The sequence below is a fragment of the Diceros bicornis genome, chromosome 6, assembly GCF_020826845.1.
Source record: "Diceros bicornis minor isolate mBicDic1 chromosome 6, mDicBic1.mat.cur, whole genome shotgun sequence".
Lineage (NCBI taxonomy): Eukaryota > Metazoa > Chordata > Mammalia > Perissodactyla > Rhinocerotidae > Diceros > Diceros bicornis.
This window is the reverse complement of record NC_080745.1, coordinates 35,597,627-35,610,055: the sequence shown is the minus strand read 5'-3', so window position 1 is coordinate 35,610,055 and position 12,429 is coordinate 35,597,627.

The window sequence follows — 12,429 nt, the reverse complement described above, 5'->3', positions numbered from 1 at the left end:
TGAATTGGTAGTGATGCCCTCTTTTTGACCACAGATTTGTAAAATTCTTGTTTTTTTCTTTTTTCTATATCAGTCTTGCTAAAGATTTTAATATATTTTATTGATTTTTCAAAGAACCTGCTCATGGCTTTATTGATCCTATTGTATCATTTTCCATTTTATTAATTTTTTTTTCCATTTTATTAATTTTGTTCCTAGCTTTTCATTTCCTTCTTTTTTCTTGTATTCTTTGGGCTTCTTCTATTGTTCTTTTTCTAATTTCTTGAGTTGAATTTTTACCCTCATTAATTTTCAGTCTTTCTTCTTTTTTAATGTAAGCATTTAAGGCTCTACATTTCTCTAAGAATCTTTTTAACTGCATCTCTCCAGTTTTAGTATGAGATTTCTCATTCTTGCCGAGTTTCTTAATATTTTCTAAATTTCCTTATGATTTTTCTTTGACCTGTGAATTATTTAAAAGTATGCTTTTTACATTTTCAAGAAAATGGAGTTTTAAATACTATCTCTTGGTTATTGTTTTCTAATATAGTTGCATTGTAGTCAGAACATGTTGTCTATATGATGCCCATTCTTTGATGTTTGTTGAAATTTTCTCTACAGTCTACTAAATGTTTAGTTTTTGTAAATGTTCCTGTGTACTTGAGTAGAATATCCATTTGCTAATTTTTGGATGCAGGGTTCTATGTTCAAATCTGTGGTCTCTTGATATATTAATTACTGAGAGAATCATGTTAAAATCTCCCACTGTGAAGATAGATTGTTCAAGATCTGTAGAGTTCTTCCCACAGGTAGAATTCTGTCAACTTTTGCTTTATATGTTATGAAGCTGTTTTATTAAACAAGTTTGGTATTGCTTTGTCTTCCTGGTGGATAGAACTCTTTACATAGTAACCCTTTTAATCCCAAATGATGCTTTATGCCAAAAATGTCAATTTTGTCTGATATTAATAGAGCTATCTCAACTTTCTTTTTTAATTATTATTTTTAATTGTGGTAAAATACACATAACATAAAATTTACCATCTTAATCATTTTTAAGTGTACCAATTTTCTTTTTTTTTTTTTTAAATTTTATTTATTTATTTTTCCCCCAAAGCCCCGGTAGACAGTTGTATGTCGTAGTTGCACATCCATTCTAGTTGCTGTATGTGGGACACGGCCTCAGCATGGCCGGAGAAGCGGCACGTCGGTGCTCGCCCGGGATCCGAACCTGGGCCGCCAGCAGCGGAGCGCGCGCACTTAACCACCAAGCCACGGGGCCGGCCCAAGTGTACCAATTTTCTTTTGATTGGTACTCACCATGGAGATGTTTTATCTTACTTTCAAATTCCATTTGTTCATATGTTTTAGGTGGATCTCTGTTAAACATAATTAGTTGGATTTTATGTTGTCATCCAATCTGAGTAACTCTCCATGTCACTGGGCATTAAGTCCATTTATGTTTATTGTGATTACTGTTCTGTTGGAGTTTATTTCTACTGTCATGTGCTGTGTTTTTTCACTGCCCTGCTTTTACTGAGCTTTCCCTCCCTTCTTTCCTGCCTTCTTTTAGAGTGACTGAAGTTTTAAAAAATTACATTCTTTTCTCTGTCCTAGTTTAGATCTTAGAATCTTTCTGATTCTTTAGTGGTTACCCATAAAAAGGCTAACATGTGTTCTTAGCAAGGTCTAAAGTTGTTTACTATTGTTCTCCTTTCCAGGGGCACAAAGATCTTAGAATGCTGTTAACTAAAATCACTTTTCTCCTTCTGAGGGTGATTTTTGTTGAACGTTTTAGTTCTATCTTACTTTTCCTCTGCTAAATTAGTCATTGGTACTATTACTTGATATAGTCAATGTATGTTTATATTTACCCACATGTTTACCAATTTCTTTGCTCATTATTCTTTTGTCTCCAAGCTTCCTTTGGAAATAATGTTCCTTTTCTTAAGTACGCCCGTTAGAAGTGCTTTCAATGGGTGTCTCTGGCAGCACACCCTCTCAGTTTCTGTTTGCCTGGAACATCTTTACTTCACTCTTGTTTTTGAATCATAGTTTTATCTAGTTGACACCTTGAAATTATTGCTGGTTGACACCTCTCAGCACTTTGAAGTTATTTTGCTGTTTCTGGCTTCCATTGTGCTGTTGTTTAATTGCTGTTCCTTTATAGAGAATTTGGTGTTTTTGGGAGAGGAAGGACTGTTTTTAAGATCTTTTCAGTTTTGATTTTTCTGAAATTTTACTACAAACTCTGTATCTAGATAGTAATTTCTTTTAATTTGTCCTGTTTGGGATTTGTTCTTTCTGAATCTGAAGACTCATATCTTTCATCATTCTGGAAAACATCTTGGCCATTGTCCCTTCACATATTCGGTCTCCCTCATTCTCCCTAGTTTTGTCTTTTGGAATGCCAATTAGAAATGTAATAGGCCTTTTCACTCTCTCCTCCACGTCTATTATACTCTTTTTCTTATTTTCCACTTTTTGTGCTCTCTGTACTGTGTTCTTATTATTTTTCTGCAGTTCTTTGTTCCAATTCACAAATTCTTGCTTTAGCTGTTTCTAATCTGCTATTTAATCCATCCATTGAGTTTCAAAATTAGGTAATACATTTACCAAGATAGAAAAATCAAAACAGTATAAAAAGATGTATAGTGAATAATCTCACTTCTGCGAGATTCCAACTGCTGTATTCCAGCTTACCTCTACAGGTACAACTTTTTTTCTTTTTTAGTTTCTTTGGTGTCCTTTCAGTTTTTTCACACAAGTATAAGCAAATACTAGTAGAAATGTTTTTTTGTTTTCTCTCTTTCTTACACAAAAGAAAGCATATTATGCACCTTTGTACTTTGATTTTGCTATTAAGTGATATAATTTAGGGATCTTTCCTTATCAGCACACAGAAAGTTTTCCTATTCTTTTATTTTTTTAAAACTGTTGTATGATATTTCATTATATAGATGAAACATAATTTATTTGACCAGCCTCCTATTGATGGACATTTGGTTTCTTTATAATCTTCTGCTCTTACAAACAATGTTGCAATTGAATTACCTTGGATTATTTTGGAAATGTGTGGGGGTATCTGTAGAATAAATTCCCAGAAGTTGAATTGCTGGATCAGAACCTTATGCATGTTCAATTTTGTTATAATTATTACATACACACACACATATACATTACACATATACATATATAGTGTATATATATATACACATACATATCTAAACATACATATACATACATATTTATACACCCTCCAGAGGGCTGGCACCAGTTTTAATTCTTACCAGCAATGCCTGAGTGGGCCTGTTTTTCCTCAGTCTTACCTACAGAGTGTGTGGTCAAACTTCCAGATTTTTGTTCAGTTTATTTTTACTTTCAATGATTTATTTTTTATTTATTAACTCTCTGTCTCATTCTGTTTCAAATTTTATGATTACGTTTTTTATTACTTAAAAAAATTTTAAAACATTCAAACATACTCATTTAAAATTTTACATCTAGTCATGCCAACATCTGAAGGCTTTGGTGCATCTGAGTCTTTTTGACGTTACGTCAGCTGAGTCTCCCCTCTTGGTGGCTTGTATCCTTGAGTGTTTGGCTGGTAAGTTTAGATTGTGAGCTCACGCTTGGCTGCCCTGTCTCTGTGGGAATCTCACAAAGCCTGGGTTGAGAATATTTCTCAAAGCAGGTTTGCGTGTGCTTTTGTGAGTCACCTCCCAGTTTTACCCACCTACCTATTTCTATTTATTTTTTGGCTTGACAGATTCTGACCCATACAAGCAGTGTAAATTTGAACCTCAAATGTAGGGAAGGTAGTTCTGTGGTTATGATGTTTTAGGAGAGACTCTGTCCTTCCACTTAGATTTGAGACTGAGACAAACAAGCGTCCTTCTTGACTCCCTTTCCCAGCAAATAGATCCTTTTTCTAGTCTACCCTTTCATGGACATTATTAGCCCTTTGAGAATTTATTTAGGTTTTATGTGGGATGATCTCAGCTTCATTTCATGTCCCCCAGGCCCTCCCCAAGACCTTATTGCCTGTTACTCCTGTGGTCATTATAACTGGGCTCTGGTTCTCCTGGATAGACACATGCCCTCAGGGCATCCCTAGCTGGTCTGCCTGCTTTTCTCTCCAGTTCTTTTTGGCTCCTTAGGATTTCTCTTACTTATTTTCCATTTCATCTATGCTTTCTGATACATGTTATTATATTTAATCCAACCTTTCTAGGGGTTTTGTAGCAGCAGAACTTTTAAGGATAATTGTTCCATAATATTTGACCTTTCAAATATTATTCATTCAATAAATATTTATTTGATAAATTATTTCATTCAATAAATATTGAATGAAATAAATATTATTGATTGCCTACTTTCTGCTAATCTAGTCTATTCTTTCTATTTTATTCCAAAAGATTCAAAAGACTCTGATAAGTGTAGCAACCACCAGCTAATTCACACACCATTAGATGAAGGGGAAATTTTTTCCTGCTTGAACAAAGAGATCGAAGCCTATGGTAGATGACAATATTTTCATGTGAGATTAACTCAACTTAGATAGCACTAAGAGGGCATTTGTAACACACTTGATTTGAGGTTTACCTCACCACATTAATTTCTGCTGATCAATAAAACAGATATCTAGACTGCTAATGTGCATATCATGGAAATGAATAGTAGAAGTAGAATTTCCTGCCTTTGTTTTTTTAATCAATGAAAATAATGAGGGTTGCTATGAGGCTATCCTACTGTGAGAATCTCCCAGAATGCTAGTAATTATAGGAACCAGAAAGACATCGGGCTCCTCACTCTCTCCTGTCCTTGCTGTATTTCTCTTTCAGAAATCATGGTCTTCCATATCTTCTTGTTTCTGTGCTCCATTTTTCACTTTCACTAGACTACCTTCTCGGCTCCCTCATCTGCTTCAATGGTTCCATCATGGCTTTTTGCAAATGGCAGCCCAGCTTTCCCAATGGGCTCCCATGGCTCACTCCCTTGATTGTGTATAGCATAGATTTTACAGCTTACAAAGACCTTCACACACATTATTTCATCTACACCTAATGATGTTGTGACATAAGCAGAATGTTGTTATCCCTAATTATTTTCTTACTGAAAAACTGAGACCCAGCAAGAAGTACGTGCCCAACATTACACAGACAACAAGTGGCAGAGCAGGGACCAAACCCAGGTTTTCTGGCTTGAGACCAGCAGTTTCTCAGGAGCTCGGCTCAGATACAGCTGCCGAGTAAATCCACATCCAAGTGAAATTCCAACGTCTGGAAAAATTGGATTTCTAACTCATCAGCGAGCTCCCAATTTTCCAACATTTCTATTAAAGAACAGTAGGTCTGGGATTTCTCTGTGACAGTGGTAGCCTCAGATTATAGAGTTTAAAAAATTGGTGTGGGTTTTGTGAATGTTCTGAGGGCCGTGCTTGGCCATGTCTGGGAGTTTGTGATGGGTTGCTAGTGGCCAAGGGCTTGTGAAAACATGAACATCTCACTGAGCTCAAACCTGAACGGAAAAAAAAAAGTTCTGAGTAAGAATCTGACTAATGGCTCTTTGGAAGAAATTGAGCGGTGTCTGAGACTTTTCCATCTGCCTTTCAGCTAGAAAAGTTTTTTCCTATGACCCCACAGCCCCATGAATTTGACCAGCACAATGCACTGTGCACATTCATCTATTGTGTAACTCATCGATGACTTCTTTTCTGAACACCTACTATGTGTCAAGTGCTGCTAGGTACTGATGATTAGAGAGAGAGTTACAAAGGCACACAAGACTGGATTCCATCCTTAAAGGGACTACAATCCAGAGAAACTTTAGCACCGTGATTAACCTTGCAGTCTTGGGAGCCAGACTGCCTGGTCCAAATCCCTGCTCCGTCGCAATTAACAATCAACCTTGGATAAGCATCTAGTGTCTTTAAGCCTCAGTGTCCTCATCTGTAAAATAAGGCCAATAATTGTGTCTACACAACTATGCCTATAACTCAGGGTATTGCTGTGGAGATTAAATGAGGTAATGTATGTAAATGGCGTGGCACAGAGTAAAAGATCTGGATGAAATTTAGGTCATGGGCATAACATCTTACAGGAGGTTTGGGATGTGTGGCTTAGAAATGAGGAGTTACGGTGGTCCAGAGCAGTGGCTTTGGGTTCCGTTAACCCACTGATGTCACTAGAATAGGGTACGCTTGAAGGATTGGCGGGTGGAAGAGTGTGTGCAGACGTTTTCAGGGAGAGGACGAGCAGGAGCAAAGGCATGGAGGCCAGAAAGAGAGACTCGCATCCAGGAAATAGCTTGGTTAATGCATAGGACCAGTATGTAGGGTACAAATGGGTAGGTGTTAATATTATAATTAGTATAAATATCCCATATTTAACATTCACTATCTGCCAGGCATCTTGGGAAGTGCTCTACAATTATGATGTCAATTAATCCTCCCAATTAGCAAGTGAACTCTGAAACTCATCAGCCAAATATCCCTTCTAGGACAAAGGGAGGAGAAGTGGCTGGGAGTAGACTCTATACTGAACAGTGAGGAGCCAAGTAAAGAGAAGACCCAGATAAAAGTAGGAGAGGGTATCAGAGGAAGCAGCTCTCCAACTTCTCTGAAGCCACATTTCAAACATCTTTTAGTACAACAGAAGAGGGAGTCCTAGAGGCATGAATCTTGGCCAAGAAAGCCTTGCCCATTCTCCCCATCAAGGAGTACAGGGAAGGGGCCGGCCCCGTGGCGTAGCAGTTAAGTGCATGTGCTCCGCTGCTGGCGGCCTGGGTTCGGATCCCATGCACCAGCTTGTCAAGCCATGCTGTGGTGGTGTCCCATATAAAGCGGAGGAAGATGGACACAGATGTTAGCCCAGGGCCAGTCTTCCTCAGCAAAAAGAGGAGGATTGGCAGATGTTAGCTCAGGGCTGATCTTCCTCACAAAAAAAAAAAAAAAGGAGTACAGGGAAACCTATCTCACTTAAACATAGGCAGCAGAAAAGGATTACAGAGAAGGAACCCAGCCCCACTCAGGGTTTTCATAAGTAAAGGAGACTAATGAGCATAATAACAGGTCATCAGATAATGAAAGTCTCTAGAAAGACACAGCAACTAAACAAATGAAAATTTTAATCTAATAGTTCAAAATGACCTAAAAGAATTTTTAAAAAATGACTGGAGCTATGAAATTAAAGCATAACTGAGGATTATAAAAATTTATAAATGAGATGATTAGACAAAATGAAGAGTTGAAAAGAGTTTGCATAGAATTCAGTAAAGAAAAAGTATTTCAGGAATGAAAAATTAAACTGGAGTGAAAACTAGAGTGCATAAATAACACAAATAATATCATAAGAGAAATCAAAGATGAAAAGGAGCAAAATTTAAAAGAAATCAAAATAAACTGGAGAATGGAAAAAAGAAGAAATGAGAGAAAGTGAGAGACACGGAAGATAGAGAAGATCCAATCTGTGTATAAAAGAAGACCTAAGGAAGAAACTTAAGCAATGGAACAGAATAAATACACAATCATAGTGAAAGACTTCAACTTGTTTCTTTCTGTAACTGATAAAACAAGCAGAGAGCAATAAAATCAGTAAAGATATAAAAGATTTGAACAACACAATTGAAAAGCTTGACCCTGTTGCCATATATAGGACTTTGCACCCATGTACTAAAGAAATACACCTTCTTTTCAAGTGCACATCGAACATTTCTCTATATTGGCCATATACTGGGCCATAACATAAGTATAGAAAATGGATTCAATTTCAATAGACTGAAATTTTACAGAAAATGTTCTATTACTCAGTGGATTAAGCTAGAAATCAATAACAACAACAAAAACCAAAAGAAAATCCCAAGATGTTTGGAAATCAATCCATATCCTTCAAAATAACCCAGAGTCAAAGAATAAATTAGAAAATACTTTAAACTGAATGATAATAAAAATATGACATACCAAATATGTGAGATGCAATGAAAGTCATGTTTAGAGGGAAATTTATAGTCATAAACGTGTATATCAGAAAAGGAGATTTAATATCAGTAATTGAAGTATCCACCTCAAGATGTTAAAAACAGACAACAGATTAAATTTCAACAGTGTAGGAAGGAAATAATAAAGGGTAAAGCAGAAGTTAATGAAACAGAAAGCAAATATATGATAAAGAAAATCAATAAAGCCATATTGGTTTTTTTAAAATAACAAATAAAATTTATTAACCTTTAGCAAGACTGATACACGAAAAGAAAGAGAGAGATAGCATAAATTGGCAAAATCAGGAATGAAGAAACCGTTATCACTACAGAGCCTACAAACATTAAAAAGATCATAAGAAGATATTATAAATAATTTTATGCCAATAAATTTGACAATTTAGGTAAAATCAATACATTTCCTTAAAGCAATAGTTTACCAAAACTAACGTGGAAAGAAATTAAAAAATCTAAATAATTCTATAGCTAGAAAATATGTTTTTCTTTTTTTAAATTAAGATTTGCATACTATACAAGGCCAGCCCGGTTGCGTAGCGGTTAAGTTTGCGTGTTCCGCTTTGGTAGCCTGGGGTTTGCCAGTTTGGATCCTGGGCGTGGACCTATTCACCGCTCATCAAGCCATGCTGAGGCGGCGTCCCACATAGAAAAGCTACAACTCTACAACTATGATACACAACTATGTACTGGGGCTTTGGGGAGAAAAAAAAAAAAGAGGAAGATTGACAACAGACGTTAGCACAGGGCCAAACTTCCTCAAAAAAAAAAAAAAAAGATTTGCGTACTATAAAAGTCATCCTTTTAAAATATAAAATTTAGTGGCATTAAGTACATGCACAATGTTGTGCAACTGTCACCACTTGTTCCAGAACATTTTCATTACCCCAAAAAGAAACCTTGCATCCATTAGCAGTCACTCCCCGTTGTCTCCTCCTCTCCCCCTCCCAGTCCCTTGCAACAACTAATCTACTTTCTCTCTCTAAGGATTTGCCTATTCCGGACATTTCATATAAATGGAATCATACATATATGTGGCCTTGTGCGCCTGGCTGCTTTCACTTAGCATAAGGCTTTCAAAGTTTATCCATGTTGTGGTATTTATCAGTACTTTATTCTTTTTATGTCTGAATAGTTTTCCATTGTTTGATAATACCACATTTTGTTTATCCAATTATCAGTTGATGGACTATTTCCACTTTTTGACTATTTTGAACACTGAGGCTATGAACATTCATGTACAAGTTTTTGTGTGGACATAACGTTTTCATTTCTCTTGGATATATACCTAGGAGTCGAATTCCTGGGTTACATGGTAACTCTAAGTTTAGCTTTTTGAAGAACGGCCAGACTGTATTCCAAAGCAGCTGCACCACTTTACACTCCCACCAACAGTGTAGGAGGGTTCAAATTTCTCTTCAACCTAGTCAACACTTGTTATTATCTGTCTTTTTGTTTATAGCCATCCTAATGTGTGTGAAGTGGCATCTCATTGTGATTTTGATTTGCGTTTCCCTGATGACCATGATGTTAAACATCTTTTCACGTGCTTATTGGTCATTTTGTATATCTTGTTTGGAGAAATAGCTATTCAAATACTTTGCTCATTTTTAAATTGAGTTATTTGTCTTTTTATTGTTGAGTTGTACAAGTTCTTTATATATTTTGGATACTAGACCCTTTTAGATACATGATTTCAAAAATTTTCTCCCACTCTGTGGGTTGTCTTTTCACTTTCTTGATGATGGTGTCCTTTGAAGCACAAAAGTTTTTAATTTTGATAAAGTTAAATTTATCTATTTTTTTCTTTTGTTGCTTGTGCTTTTGTTGTCATATCTAAGAAACAATTGCCTAATCCAAGGTCATGAAGATTTATGCCTATGTTTTCTTCTAAGAGTTTTGTAGGATTAGATCTTTGATTAGATCTTTGATCTCTAGGTCTTTGATTCATTTTGAATTAATTTTTATATACAATGTGAGGTAAGGGTCCAACTTCATTTTTCTCCATATGTATATCTAGTTGTCCCAGAAGCATTTGTTGAAAAGACTAATTTTTCCCCATTGAATGATCTTGGCACTCTTGTTGAAAATCAGTTGACCGCAATAGTATGAGTTTATTTTTGGATTCACAGTTCTATTCCATTGATATATGTCTATCCTTATGCCACACATAAGTACCTTAGTACCACAGTATCCTAATTACTGTGGCAGAAAATAAATTTAATCTGTAAAAACAAAAACAAAAACCTTCCCAAAAAGATAACTCCAGGCCCAAATGGCTTGACTGTAGACTTCTTCCAACTATTTAGGGGCAATGTAACACCAATTTTACCCAAAACCTTCCAGTGAATAAATAGAAGCAGAAACATTCCCAATTCATTTTATGAGATCAGAATCACCTTAATATCCAAACTTCAAAAGGATATTACACAAAATGAAAACTGCAGGTTAATCTCTCCCATAATCACAGATGTAAATATTCCATAAATATTTTAGCAAATTGAATCCAGCAATATATTAAAAGGATAACAAACATGAGAGAGCTGTGTTTATTCCAGGAACAGACGCCAGGATGGTTTACAATTTGAAACTCAATCAGCATAATTTATCACATTAACAGAAAAAAGGATTAAAATCATATGATAATCTCAGTAGATATAGAAAAAGCATTTGATAAAATTCAACACCCATTCATGGTAAAAACTCTTAATAATCTAAGAATAGATAAAAACTACAACTAACACCATACTTAATGGTGAAATATTAAAAGCTTTTCCTTGGAAAATGTGAACAAGACAAGGGTGCTTGCTTTAGCTAATTTTATTCAGCATCATATTGGAGGTTGTAACCAGTACAATGAAGCAAGAAAAAGAAATAAAGGCATATGATTGGAAACAAAGAAATAAAACCACCATTTTATGAAGAAGACATATTGAGTACATAGAAAATTGAAAAGAATCTAATAATAAACTATTGAATTAATAATAAATTAGCAAGGTCACTGGATCTGAAGTCAATATACCAGCAACAATCATAAAATAAAATTTAAACAATGATTCAATTTATAGTAGCATCATAATACATCAAATTTCCAGAAATAAGTTTAATGAAGGAAGACTTCTATACAGAAACCTATAAAACAGTACTGAGATAAATAATGTAATGGAGGGATATAGCATGTTCATGAATTAGAAGATTCAAGATTGTAGGGAAGTCATTGCTTCCCAATTTGATCTATAGATGTAATGCAATCCCAGTGGAAATCCTAATGTTTTATTATGTAAATTTACAAGCTGATTCTAAAATTTATATGGAAATGCAAAGGGCCAAAGATAGTCAAGAAAATATATATAAGAACAAAGCTGGAATGGAGAACTTATGCCACCAAATATAAAGACTTAATATAAAGCTACAGCAATTACGTCAGCATGGTATTAGCATAAGTATAGAAAAACAGACCAATGGACAGAATAGAATCCAGAAACAAATACACATATATGGTCATCAGGTTTATGACAAATGTGCCACTGAAATGCAATGAAAGAATATCTTTTCAATAAATGGCATATGACATTTGGATATCCATATAGAAAAATCATGGATCTTGAACCTCACTGCACCTCGTAAAAATAAACTCTAGTTGGATGTAGGACGAAATGTGAAAAGACAATAAAGCTTCTAAAAGATAACATAAGAGATGATCTTTAAGACCTTGGTGAGGTAGAGATTTATTAAGTAGGATTAAAAAAGTGCTTACTATAAAAGAAAAAATTGATAAATTAGAGTTTATGAAAATGAAGAACTTCTGTTCATGAAAAGACATTAAGAGAGTAAAGAGGATAAGCCACAGACTGAGAGAAATCATTTTTAATAGATACATCCAGCAAAAGATTAAAATCCAGAATATAAATAAACTTCCACAAATCCATAATAAAAAGGCATATAATCCAAGGTCAAACCGTTTAGATAACTATTTAATAGTATCTTTTGAATATAAACATACATATATCCTATGATCAGGCAATCTTGCTCCTGGGTATATAGCCCCCAGGAATGATTGCTGTGTCCAACGAAAAATATGTCCCAGAATGGTCATAGCAGTGCTATTCATAATAACCTATGGCAACAACCCAAATGTCCATTAACAGTAGGATAGGTGAATAGATGGTTGTATATTTGAGCAATGGAGTTCTATACAGGAACAAAAAAATAGTGATCAACTGATATAAGAGACAACTATGGATGAATCTCACACATAAAACGTTGAGTGAAGGGAACCAGACACAATAGAACACAAACTGTATGATTCCGTGTATATGAAGTTCAAAATAGGGAAAACTAATCCATGGTGAGAACAGTGGTTATTTGTGAAGAAGAATTAGGGATGGGCAAGCTACATGGAGGGGCTTCTGGGGAGCTCCCAGTGCTTTATTTCTTGACCTGAGAAGTAGTTGCATG